General features: G+C 33.6%; 1 protein-coding gene across 2 annotated transcripts in view; it reads right to left on the bottom strand.

The window, feature by feature from the left end:
- The window catches only part of LOC116560909 (bifunctional heparan sulfate N-deacetylase/N-sulfotransferase 4), a 285,389-nt gene that overhangs the window by 260,988 nt on the left and 10,068 nt on the right, over positions 1 to 14,333 (bottom strand). The window contains exon 1 of one of the 2 annotated variants that reach the window (XM_032292471.1): positions 4,125 to 4,135. The exons of the other annotated variant lie outside the window; for it this stretch is intronic. The gene's annotated coding sequence lies outside the window, so the exon portion shown is untranslated. Of the gene's footprint in view, positions 1 to 4,124; positions 4,136 to 14,333 lie in introns of those variants that run through there. 2 annotated transcript variants of the gene reach the window in all.

The raw sequence follows: 14,333 nt of genomic DNA, 5'->3' as shown, positions 1-14,333 counted from the left end.
AATAGGCCAACAGCGCCTGTTTTCCATTGACAGGTTACTAAGTGCTAACTCCATGAGTCCAGAGAGCATAGGTAACTGGGCTCTCAGGATGAGCATCATGCTGTTGACATCAAGGAAAGATCAGTGACTCAATGTTAAAACACAAATTTTGCCACAATTACACACCAAATAAATTTTGATCAATTTTCTTTTTTACGTTTGTAATAAACAGCCATTTTTATATTGCTGTATGGTTCCCTGCTTCTGAAGTTTTATTTCTGATTTTTAATATACATCTTTTTGTTAGTATTATGCACAAAAGAAGAAAAAATAAAACATCAACTCTGTTTAATATTTTGCTAATTTTTATGAATTTTTAAGATCTAAATATTTTTCTGAGAGTTACAATACCTATAATTCAAGTATATCTCAAACAAATTGACACATCTTGGTTTCAAATTACCATTTATCTAGTATAAATTTATTTTATTTTATATATATACAATAATATGCATTTGTTTTGGCAAAATAAATTTGCTTTTTCATTTTATATTTCTCTGTTATGCAAACATGCCTGTGCAATAATTTCGTTTAAAATAAATGACAAATTTCTAAAAATCTGAATTTGTTCAAATGATTAATCATTTATATCTTAAGAATAAAAAAACATAAAATGAATAATATGAGCAACTTATATACAAAAGACAAATGTGGCACAAAGATCTAGATTATCTCTCCATCTACTCCTCTTTCAATTATGAGATAGAAAGAAAAAAACATAAGAACTATATTTGAAATGACTTAAAATTGCAGTTACAATTTCCATTTAGGATGGCATTATGATTTATTTGCAAATGAAGCTTTCTGGAAACCAACTTCCACGGCTTATAGTTATATCTTAGAGTTGTCACATTATGTGCTTCCATTATAATTTATCATTTACATGAGAATTGGTAAAAATACATGTTCACATGCAGTTGCTTTGTAGATTATTTGAAAGATAATGGATCATTAGGAGGCTGTGCTTGCAATGAAGTTTACTCAAATTAATCATTCTGAGTAAAATGCACACACACACACACATATATATATATATATATATATATATATATAATCCACTTTATTTTTATTCATATTTTGAAATCTTTTCCAAAGTTGCTTTTCCTAAATAAATCATTCAAATTTGTTGAAGTATTTTTTTTTGGTACTAACAAAGCTTGTTCAGTAACTATCACAGAATTTCTCATAAACAAGCACTAAATAACACTGTAATATAAGATGTAAACTATATAATTGGAATGCAAACATTGAGATGATTAAAGGTAATACAAAAATAGTCCTTAATTAGATTTAGTCACATTACTAAAGTTATGGTTAAGGGCACATACACACACAGAAATATCAGAAAAGTCCATTTTGAAAAGTGGCCATAAAGCAAATATTTCACAAGGCCATATCCCAGCAAGGCCCATATTGGGATATGGGGGTTCTTTAAGTGCCACTGCTACTGTTTTCCTTAAAACATGGGTTAGGTGAAGACTACTAACCTAAAAGATATTTGTTCTGGACCCATTTATTCACTCATTCACTAGCTTCTGATTCAAAGTCTGCTAGAGGTATTTCAGATAAGCTGCTTTTAGTAGACATGCCCATGACTTGGCTGTGAGGGAGTCTGGGAAACAATTATTTGATATCTGCATATGATGTGGAAACTCATATAATTATATATTTCTCAAATGTAAGAATCATGTTTAAGTTGCTGTATATAAATGAAGTTTAAAACATGATAAAATGTGAATTAATCTAAGTGAACTTGAGTATAGAAAATGATAATAATAAAACCTTGAGGAATTAAAGTCAAACCAAAGTCTAATTGAAATAAATAAGAACAACAATATAAATATACTAAGGGAATAAATGCTGTATTTTCTGAGATGATCATAACATCAGGTGACTTCATATATTGGTAAGGTAAGTATGTATACTGTGATGTAGTGAAACCAATAAAATATATAACTATCTATATTCTTCAACCTCAAAACTAGTATTGAAGAAAAAATAAAATGAGAGAAAACTAGTCAATTAAACAATTGGAGTAGGAAACTTATGTGTAAGACTAATAGAAAACACAAAACAAGTAGGTCTGTTTAGGTTAGTAACTATGTTAAAACTAAGCTAACTAAATTATATTTTAAAAACAAAAATTTGCACATTGACTAAAAAATCCTAGTATATGCTGATTATAGCTGACATAAAATAATTATGAAAGTATGAAAAAAATGCAGAAATCATTTTGTAAGGATAGAAAGTTCAGTTCACCAGGGAGACATTACAATTTAAACATGCATGCGTTCAGTATCATGACCTTAACTTTACAAAGCAAAAATAGGCATAACTACAATAAAACATTTATAAATTCCCAGTCCCAGAGTAAGAATTCGTACCATTTTTGAAGAATAATTTTACCATAAAAGTGGATAGAATATTAAGAAGAATAACAAGACCTAAATAACATGACTAACAAATTTGGTCTAAAAGACATACTTAAAATATAATCCCCAAGACCTGTAAAATATGTAGGGAATTTGGGAATACTTACAAAAACAAATCATTCCAAGCACCAAAGAAAATCTCAACACATTTTAAAGAGCTAAAAATCACATGGAGCGTATGCACTATGACTGTAATGTGATGTACTCAGCAACTAATAACAAAATAATATAAAAATTCTCCTTTATTTAAAATTTAGGAAACATAATTAAAAACAATTCTAAATAAGATATGAGTAAAATAAATTTAGAGTTTTAGAAGCATGTACCTGAAAAAGGTCTGAAAATTTATAAGCTAATAATGTAAGCATTCATCTGGAAAGCTAGGAAAAAGCAATAAAGTAACAAAAAGATGGTAGAAGGAAAGAAATAACAAAGATGAACAGAACACAGTTAGATAAAAAATACAAAGAGAGAAAAATAAAGCAAGAAGCTGATTTTTTTAAAACAGCTAATTAATTTGATAAACCTCTGCTGGCACGAAGATAAAACAAGATAAAGCAAACATAACTGATGAAAATGAGAAAGAAAACTACATCTACTTCAGACATTAAAGGATAAAAGAAAATTATTAATGAATTTATAACAAATATTTTAATCTTAAATGCATTTAAGTTTACAAAATTCTTATAAAATATTGTTTTATTAAAATTTAAGATTTAGAGAAGTCTCAAAATGCATAAAGCAAAACAGAATTTGAATAGTCAAAAATATACCCAGAAAGAAACCTCCAGTCACTGATGTCACCAGAAGATCCCATCAAAGCTTCAAAGAGTAACGTAATTCCAATCTAATATAATCTGTTTTCAGAGAAATGGTAAGAGTAATAGCTGTCAACCTGATTTTATGAGACTAAGATAATCTTGATAGTAATAACTAATAAGCGACAATACAAAAAAAAGCAAATCACAAACAACATAATTCATGAATATAAGATGTAAGAATTACGAATATAAGCCAAACCAGTTATTTATAAAAAGAATACAACAGAATGACAAAGTTGTAAGCACCCATTGTGAGTTGAATTATTTCCCCCTAAAATTAATAGGTTGATTTTCTAACCCCCAGTGTCTCAGAATGTGATCTTATTTGGAAATAGGATTGTTGCAGTTGTAATTAGTTAAGCTGAGGTCCTTCTGTAGCAGGGCAGGTCCCTAATCTAATATGACTGCTGTCCTCATAGAGGGAAGAAATGTGACAGACAAGTGCACAGGGAGAATACCACAAGCCAAGGAACTACCAGGAGCCAGAAGAGAGATCTGGAACAGATCCTTCCCTACCATCTTCAGCGGGAGTATGGCACTGTTGTCACGTTGATCTAGAACTTCTAGCCTCCAGAACTGTGAGACAACATATTTCTGTTGCTTGAACCACTCAGGTTTTAGTGCTTTGTTATGGCAGCCCTAACAAACTAATACTGTATCTGTGGATTGCAGAATTATTTGAATTTTTAAAAATTAATCAAGGCTTCCAACAGAATGTCAGACAAAGCTGTCTATCAAGAATTCCAGTCCCTTTTTGCATGTTCTCACCTCATTCAAAGCTTAAGCATGATCATTGCTATAGGTATAGATGTATTAACTCATCACACAGGACCTTCACAACTTCCATCATAATGCCATTTATCACCGGCCATATCAGTTACCAAAGACCCTCAGCACTCCAAGGACTTTCCTTATCCACCTAGCTAATACTTTTTGTGATCCTATTCCCTACCCTCTCTATTTCTTGAAACCTTTCACTGTGCTTAGCATAGATTATGGTTAATGGTCAGGAAAAGTATTTTCTTACATAGTGAAATGATTCTCCAAGAGTTTTCTTCATCTTCCTAGCTGTAAGTAAAACCTGGCTGTCTTCTTAGGACCTCAGAGCTCTTTGGTATATAGTTTATCTCCCAGTTATTCTACCACTGGGTAAGGAAATTAGCTAGATGTCTTTTTTATTTCTCATGGTCACTTCTAGCCTATTTTTCTTTTCTACTCCCTAAAATCCTCTAACTTTTCATCCTATCATACCACCAACCTCTTGTCTTTAAAGCAATCATCAACTAGTGCCTGGGTTAGAGTCCTTTAATCCTAGAAAATCTTATCTTTTAGAAAACTCATGCTTTGAAAAGTACTCATGCATAATTATTGGTAATAAAGATATCCATATGGATTATCCTTCCAACACTATAGAAATTTTATGCATCTGCTTAAATATTCTTTTATTTCTCCCTACCATTGTCGCCAAGTCTAATAGTCATATGCTAGGTCTTTTCGTTGTAATTACTAATTATATAATTGTAAACAATTAATAATATTTCATACATTGTGCTATCCAGTCACAATCTTCTATCTCTTTTGCTCACTTCACCTATTAACCAATCTTCAACAATATTTCAAACCTCTAAAATCTTTAAGTCATTTATTTATCCTTTAACTTCACACACACACTCTCCCTCCTGGCCTCACAATCCTCCTCACCCCGTTTAAATTCCATAATCAATTATTATATTAATTCTATTTTATATCCTCTCAAATCATTTTATGCTTTTATTTCATGATGCACATTTTTTAAAAACAAAACTCACTAAATCCCACTGTCCATCAAATCTATGCTTGCAATTCTGATAATGGAAAGAACATTACCCCACTTACTTAAATTCACGATAAATAACCTCAAATGGGCCTTTAATTCTGAGAGAAATCTTGCTTTTTTTTAGTTCATTAACTATCTTTTCTCCTAGATAACTGTTTCGTATTTTTCTCTATATTCAAACTTCTAACATTTCCTTCATTTTCATTACACTCATCTAATAATCTTGCTCCCAATTTCATAGAGAACACAGTAGCAAGCAGAAAAGAATTTTCATAAGCACCCATTAAACACTATTCACTATGTGAGGGTGTGTTCTCTTTAGGATGAGTTATCCATCCACTTGTTCACTAGTTCTAACATATTATCACTTACTCATTGAAGAAGATATTGCTTCAGTAATACTTTCCTCTCTCCCTTATAGTAATAATATTTTCCTTCTCGACTAAAATATTCAGTCTAACATACAAATATTCTATTATTTATCATGATTCGCTTACTTTGCAATCTATCACTATATTTTGTGTCTGCCTACAGCAAAACTGTTTGAAATGCTAAGTCCAATTTTGTATAGGACCTACTCGAATCAGGCTTATCATCACCACTTCATTGTAATTTATTTTATAAATGTCACCAATAAGCTTCATATTGTAAAATCCAGTTATCAATTCTTGCTCCTCATCTCATCTTACTTTACCTACAAGCAGCATTTTATACCCCTGATCACCCCTCAACCACACAGAAACTATCTTTATCAGCTTCAGGGAAATCATCTATTTGTGTTCCTTTATAACTTAGTCACAGTTTATGCTTTTTCTTAATCCTTACCTTCTAAATGTGGAGTTACCCAGGGCTTACTCTTTAGTCCTCTATTCATTTCTATTTACATTCACTTCCTTGGGATATCTTACGATGTCCTGGTTTTAAGTACTATTTATAAAGTTGACTGCAAAGTTTACATTTCCAGCTGAATGTATTACCAGCTCCTATTTAACTAACCACATACATGATATTTTCACTGGAAAATCTAATGAGCATTTCCAACTTAAGTGAGACCAAACCTGTTTGTCTGACATTTTCCTTAATCCTAAACTTATTCTTCCCACTGTTTCCCCATATAAGTAAATGATGCTTCATTTTTTAATTTGCTTAGGGACTCTCTTTCTCTCTATCTCTATTGGGACTGGTCATTGGCTCCTCTCTTTCTTTCCCACCAGACATACCAGATATCCCATCCACTGACTCTACCTATAAAATATATCTTAAATCTGAACATATCTTAATAATTCCCATGGCTATTACCTCCATACAAATTAGCATTATTTTTCCACTGGATTATTGAAATTTCTTTCTAATTGATATCTGCCTCAGCCCTTGCTCCATATCAGTTTTTTCCAATATATTGCCCAGGGTTCTCATTTTACTATACAATTAAGGTTATGTCTTTCCTCTGACCAACTCCCCACTACCCAAATCAGCCCTAATTTTACTCTGAGTAACAGCGAAATCCACAGAACGGTCCACACAGTTCTACCAAATATTCTACACATCTTTCCTACTGGAGCTCTCTATATTCTCTGAACATGCTGTGTTCTTTACGTATGTACTTCTAGGCTTCTGTACTTCCTGTTTCTTCTTGCCTTGAATACTTGCCCCCAGATATAAACATCGTATATGTCCTAATTTCTTTTAATCTTTTATTCAAATATAATGGATATAGCTGCTTCCGGTTTCCTGGTCAAAATTGCAAGCTTCCTCTTCACACTTCCTAACCTCTCCTTGGCTATGTGTGGAATATTAACAATCTATTATATCATATATGTAATATTACACTTCTTCTTGTCTTTCACTCCAATTAGAATGCAAACTCTTTGAAACTGGAATATTATTCTGTTTTGTACCTTTTATTTCTAGTTCCTATATCTCTGTTTACAAAGGAGTAGTAAGAAATTGGATTCAAAATGTAGGTAGGTACCAGAAAACTCAAAGGTCATATTCAAATTCTAAAGAGTTTAAATTTTCTTAAAATTGAACAACTACTGAAATACTTCAATATGAAGACTGACATGATAAATGTTGCTTTTTAGAAAGTTATCTTTTGAGGGACTAAGAGGATATATTAAAGCCAGGAGGTAGGAGACCAGTTAGTAATTAGTTACAATAGTCTATAGAAAGACCTAAAAATAAAAATATAGATTAAAAAGAGTACACAAAGTATATTTGGAAACCAAAAGACTCACAGCTACCAATTCAATATTAAAAGAGAATAACAAAGTTGGAGGACTGACACTAACAAACTTCAAGATTCAAGATTTGTTATGAAGTTATAGAAATCAAACAGTGTGATATTCATGAAAGAGTGGATCAGGAGAGTGAACCCAAAAATAAACTCACAAAAATATGGTCAACTAATTTTTTCTTTTTTTTTTTTTGGCAGGTTCCCCTTCTGTCACCCAGGCTGGAGTGCAGTGGCAAGATCACAGCATGGCTAATTGCAGCTTAGACTTCCTGGGATCAAGTAATCTTCTCATCACAGCCTTCTCTATAGCTAGGACCACAGGCATGTGCCATCACATCTGACTATTTTTAAAAAAAATATTTTGTAGCTACAGTGGTCTCACTATGTTACCTAGGCTGGTATTGAACTCCTGGACTCAAGCAGTCCTTTCATATTGGCATCCGAAAATGTTGGGATTACAGGTATGAGCCGCCATGCCTAGACATCAATCGATTTTTCACAAAAGAACAAAGGCAATGCAATGCAGAAAGAATAGTCTTTTCATTATCCCCTGCTTGTACAACCAAACATCTATATGCAAAAAAAGTGATCTACACACAGACTTTATGACCTTTTTAATATTTAACTCAAATGAATTATAGACCATTTGTAGATGTAATGTATACTTATTTAAATGTAAATATAAAATGCCTAACTATAAGACTATTAGAAGATCATGTAGGAGAAACTCTAGATGACTTTGGTTTTGGTGATGAATTTTATACTCAACATCAAGGAAACAATCCATAAAAGAAAGAATTGATAAGTTGAACATTATTAAAGTATTAAACTTTTGTTCTGTGGCATACACTCTAAAGAGAAAGATGGCAAGGTACAAACTGGGAGAAAATATTTGCAATAGTCATATCTGGTAAAAAACTGTTATCCAAAATATACAAAGAACTCTTAAAATTCAACAGTAGAAAAACAAATGACCCCATTCAAAAATAAGCAAAAGACCTAAAAAGATACCTCCTTAATGAAAAAACACAAATGGCCAGTAAGCATATGAGAAGATCCTACACATCATATGACACTGGGGAGTTACAAATTAAAATTTCAATGAGATGCTAGTACACATCTTTTAGAACGGTTAAAATCTAAAACAGCTAAAACAATGACAACATCAAATGCTGGGGAGGACATAGAACAATAGGAACTCTCATTCATTGCTGGTGGGAATGAAAAATGAAACAGCCACTTTGCAAGACAATTTGGCAGTTTCTTACAAAGCTAAACATAGTCATATTATCGAGCAATCATGATCCTTGGTATTTACCCAATGAGTTAAAAATTTACATTCACACAAAAACTTGCACACAGATGTTTTATTGCAGCTTTATTTATAGATGCCAAGGCTTGGAAGCTACCAAAATGTCCATCAGCAAGTGAATGAATACACAAACTTTGGTACATCTGTACAATAAAATATCATTCAGCTCTAAAAATAAATGATCTATCAAGCTACAGAAATACATGGATGAACATAAAATGAATATTAGTAAGTAAAATAATCTAATCAGAAAAGGCTATATTCTATGTGATTCCATTTATATGAAATTCTGAAAAGGGCAAAACTATGGAGAGAGTGAAAAAAATCGGTGGTAGCACAGATTTGGGAGCAGGGAGAGAGGGATGAATAGGTGGAGCACAGGAGATATTTAGGGTAGTGAAATTATTCTATTTGATACTGTGAGAATTAATACATGATTAAAAAGTAATGACAGGCCGGGCGCGGTGGCTCAAGCCTGTAATCCCAGCACTTTGGGAGGCCGAGGCGGGTGGATCACGAGGTCAAGAGATCGACACCATCCTGGTCAACATGGTGAAAACCCGTCTTTACTAAAAATACAAAAAATTAGCTGGGCATGGTGGCACGTGCCTGTAATCCCAGCTACTCAGGAGGCTGAGGCAGGAGAATTGCCTGAACATAGGAGGCGGAGGTTGTGGTGAGCCGAGATCGTGCCATTGCACTCCAGCCTGGGTAACATGAGTGAAACTCCGTCTCAAAAAAAAAAAGTAATGACAATACAACATTTGTCAAAACCCATCGGATATAAAACACCAAGTGTGTGCCCTGATGTAAACTAGGGACTTGGGGTGATAATGACATGTCAATGCTGGCTTCTTGATTGTAAAAGATGGTGGTGGGGAAGGTTGTATATAGGGAAAGTTTTTATACTTTCTGCCCAATTTTTGCTTGAAACCTTAAACTACTCTAAAAGTTAAGTCTATTCAATAAAAGAGCAAGATGTTTAATGACATTTATACACAACTTTCTAGCTCTTATAAATTTGTATCCCTATGTGGGCTACTATTACACGTGCACAGTAGGATATACTTAAGAAGCACAGTTCAAGAGCCACAATAATTTATTTAAAAGGAATCCTGTCCTTCACATATATTTTCTTAATAGCATTAAATAGTCTGATTCATATGACAAAATGACACGTCTAAAATGTCTGATTCTCCACATGGACACAGGAGGGGAGCACTACACACTGGGGTCAGTTGGGGGGAAATAGGGGAGGGAGGGTGGGGGGTGGGAAGCTGGGGAGAGATAGCAAGGGGAGAAATGCCAGATGTAGGTGATGGGGAGGAAGGCAGCAAATCACACTGCCACGTGTGTTCCTATGCAACAATTTTGCATGTTCTTCACATGTACCCCAAAACCTAAAATGCAATAAAATAAATAAATGGGAAAAAAAATGTCTGATTCTCTACTCTTCAATTTCCCTGCACCTCAAAGCAGGGAGGATTTCTAGAAATCTTACAGTTCTTCCTTTCTGACAAATGTTTAACTCTTTCTTTTCCTTCTGGTCCTCTCATCTCATTTCTCTAAGTTCCTATTCTAGTGAAAATTGACCTCACATTCAGAAAGCAAGATGCCCTTACCTTTAAGGGGAAGTAGAAGGGATGGATGGTTATGCTGTTTGTTAAAGATATAAGGTTGTGAATAATATCATGTGAATTATTTTTGTCCTGTCGCATAAGAAATAGAATTGTCATGACTTGGTGATTGATTGGAGGTACAAAGGGAAAAAAATCACCCAAAGCTTTTAGGCTTCCACAGTCATTTGTTTAATATTGATTAAATGCTTTCTAATTGCCGGATGCTCTATCCATCCGACCAACACTGTCTCTACTCTTCAAAAGCAATGGAATTTTATTGTTTGACATATTCTGTGACATTAAAAGGTAATTGCAATGAGGCATGATAAGTGTAGTAGTAGGGAAGATACAAAGTTATTTAGAAATAGAGAAATGTGAAGAGAAAATGAGTAAATTGTAATATATCATTTTTGAAAAGCCTGTGAAAGATTCAGAAAAGAAATGCCCACTAGTTTGATAAATAATAGACATGGAACTTAAATTCTTTGCAGGATGTGTAAGTTAAAGGACAGAAAAAAAACTGATATTGAGTAACAGCACTAAGGAACAGGGTGCATGGTGAGATGAGAGATACTTGTCATGAAAATCTTAGGAAATAACACTAAATAAATTGTGTTTGTGGAAGAAAGTTGTAGAAGTTGTAGGCAAAGGATAAAGGTATTTGTGATCAAAACTGAATGTTATTTATGAATGAAGAAATACAACACAAAATTCATCTTGAATTTGTCAATCAAGAAAATACTGGTGGTGATGTTAAAGCAATCTAGTGGTACAGTGAAGTCAAGTAAAAAATTAAAATGAGCTGAAAACAAAGTGGTAGTGAAGAAGCTGAGAATAGTTGTAAGAAAAAGAAAGGAAAGTGAAAGAGTTAATAGGAATTAACTCTTAAAAACATAAGCTTATTAGCAAGTGAGAACTCTGTAAGTCATGAGATTTCAGAGAGAGTGAAGTTTCCCATGGACTGACGTCAGGAGACGAGTTAGAGAGGGAGATGTAAATTGTTTTAATCATTAAAAAATGATAGAATTTAGATTTTAAGGAGAAAGGAGAGATTTGAAAAACAAAACACATTATCCTAGTGGACACAGGGAGGGGAGCATCACGCACTGGTGTCTGTTGGCAGGGGGGACTAGGGGAGGGACAGCAGGAGTTAGGGAGGTTGGGGAGGGATAACATGGGGAGAAATGCCAGATATAGATGACAGACGGATGGAGGCAGCAAACCGCATTGCTGTGTATGTACCTATGCAACAATCCTGCATGATCTGCACATGTACCCCAGAATCTAAAGTGCAATAAAATATATATTTAAAAAAATAAAAAGAAAACACAAATCTAGGACAAGGATGGGGAGTGACATGATCAATTTTGTCCTTAATATTATAACAGCATATTCATTTTCTGTGCTTTTCTGTATACACTTAAGTTAAATCAGCTTATAGCCAGCAGCAATAAAATAATTACCATCAACTGATAATTGCTTTGGTTTAGCTCAATAATCATTATTTAAAATCATTATTATATTTAGTATTGATTTGCCCTCTTGCTAATTGTCTCAGTAGACAATCATGGGAGCAGTTATCCCATGAAACATAAAATGCCCATTTGACCCTTGTATTCTTACAGGCAAAAAACTATAAGATTTAGAGACAAGTGAATGAAACCAGAATGTAGAAGTTTGCTACTTGACTTATGCATAAATAAAGGAGAGAGAGAAAGAAAAAATTGCCTAATATTTAATATTACAGTTCAATTTCAAGAAATCACAAAAGAAGTTATTAAAATATCAATGAGAATTCTCAGCAAACTGACACAAGAGCAGAAAATCAAACACCGCATGTTCTCAACTCATAGGCGGGTGTTGAACAATGAGAACACATGGACACAGGGAGGGGAGCACTACACACTGGGGTCTGATGGGGGGAAATGGGGGAGGGACGGGGGGTGGGGAGGTGGGGAGAGATAGCATGGGGAGAAATGCCAGATATAGGTGAAGGGGAGGAAGGCAGAAAATCACACTGCCATGTGTGTACCTATGCAACAATCTTGCATGTTCTTCACATGTACTCCAAAACCTAAAATGCAATAAAAAAAGTAAAAAAAAAAAAAAAACAATGAGAGCAGTAATCAAATTTTCCATTTTTTAAATGTAAATTTAGTGTTGCTAATATTATTGCAATTATATTCATGTTACATTATTATTCAGTCTCTTAGAAGCTATATTTGTAATGTTTTAATTATTCTGCTTCTGAATTTAGGTAAGCAGTCACTTCCATCACCATAAATGGAATCTACCTGAATCAGATATAACAAAAGATTACTGTCTCTTAAAATTCATGCCACTGTTTTTCTTTTTTCTTTTTCTTTTTTTTTTTTTTTTGAGATGGAGTTTTGCTCTTGTCACCCAAGTTGGAGTGCAATGGCATGGTTTCAGGTCACTGCAACCTCCACCTCCTGGGTTCAACTGATTCTCTTGGAGTAGCTGAGATTACAGGTGACCACTGCTGTGCCTGGGTAACTTTTTAAAAATTATACTTTAAGTTCTGGGGCACATGTGCCAAACGTGCAGGTTTGTTACATATGTATAGATGTGATATTTGCTGCACCCATCAACCCACCATCTACATTAGGTATTTCTCCTAATGCTATCCCTCCTGTAATCCAGCCCCTAGCCAACGGAGCTTAATGTATGATGTTCCTCTCCCTGTGTCCATGTGTTCTCATTGTTCAACTCCCACTTATGAGTAAAAGCAGGTGGTGTTTAGTGTTCTGTTCCTGTGTTAGTTTGCTCAGAACAGTTTCCAGTTTCATCCATGTCCCTGCAAAGGACATGAACTAATCTTTTTTATGGCTGCGTAGTATTCCATGGTGTATATATGCCACATTTTCTTTATTCAGTATATCATTGATGGGCATTTGGATTGGTTCCATGTCTTAGCGATTGTAAATAGTGCTATAATAAACTTACATGTGCATGTGTCTTTATACTAGAATGATTTATAATTTTTTGGATATATATACCCAGTAATGGGATTGCTGGGTCAAATGATGCTTCTGGTTCTAGATCCTTGAGGAATCACCATACTGTTTTCCACAATGGTTGAACTAATTTACACTAACTTTTGTATTTTTAGTAAACACAGGGTTTCACCATGTTGGCCAGGCTGGTCTTGAACTCCTGATCATGGGTGATCCGCCTGCTTTGGTCTTTCAAAGTGCTGGAATGACAGACATTAGCCACTGCACCCAGCCCCATCGACTTTCTTATCTAGAGACACTTATAGTGAATATATTAATGCTGTTCAAAAATTTGGATCACTTTTGGGTGATATAATGAGAGTCTATTATCTAGTTTACAGAGACGTCTAGGAAGATGTTTTTCAGTATACTACCTTACTATCAAGAAATTATCTATGTGACAGTCTGTAATACTGACTTTGTTCTGCTAGTGATGCAAAATAAAATGTTTCTAAATTGTTATTTTAAATCTGGAATAGAAAAAGCTGTAAATTTTAATTATCAAATTTAATATTCAAAGAACTCAAGGGATGAATGAGTGAAGAATTTAATGTCCAAAGAAGTAAAGTGACCAGTCCACTGTTACACAGCTAATATGAACACACATTTTTAAATTAATTCTAAATCTCCTTTTTCATTGCCACTGCTCTATATTGGTACCTTGAATATCATTAGTAAAATTATCATCACTGTGCTGAAGACTTACAAAAGAATTTTATTGAAATAGGCAATGCTGATATTTTCTTTCGATTTTTTATTTTCTAACTATATATTTTATATACCTTATAGTTACGATTTCCACCTTTCGTTTACTACAGAGCATTCTTAATTTACACAACACACAAAATAATGGGATTATCCTTTATCATAAGAGGCATATTCCATTCTATTTCACAGGTAAATCTGCTATTTTAAATTTCATTTTATTTTATGTTATTTTATCTTTTAGATACTAATAAATAAAACACCAGCTTGGATAACGTGGAGAGTAACATGTAACATGGATAGTAACATGTAATTATATCCTGTATAGAGTATTAT

The sequence above is a fragment of the Sapajus apella genome, unplaced genomic scaffold, assembly GCF_009761245.1.
Source record: "Sapajus apella isolate SASKATOON/1434 unplaced genomic scaffold, GSC_monkey_1.0 scaffold27, whole genome shotgun sequence".
NCBI lineage: Eukaryota > Metazoa > Chordata > Mammalia > Primates > Cebidae > Sapajus > Sapajus apella.
This window is presented reverse-complemented; position numbering and strand designations above follow the sequence as displayed.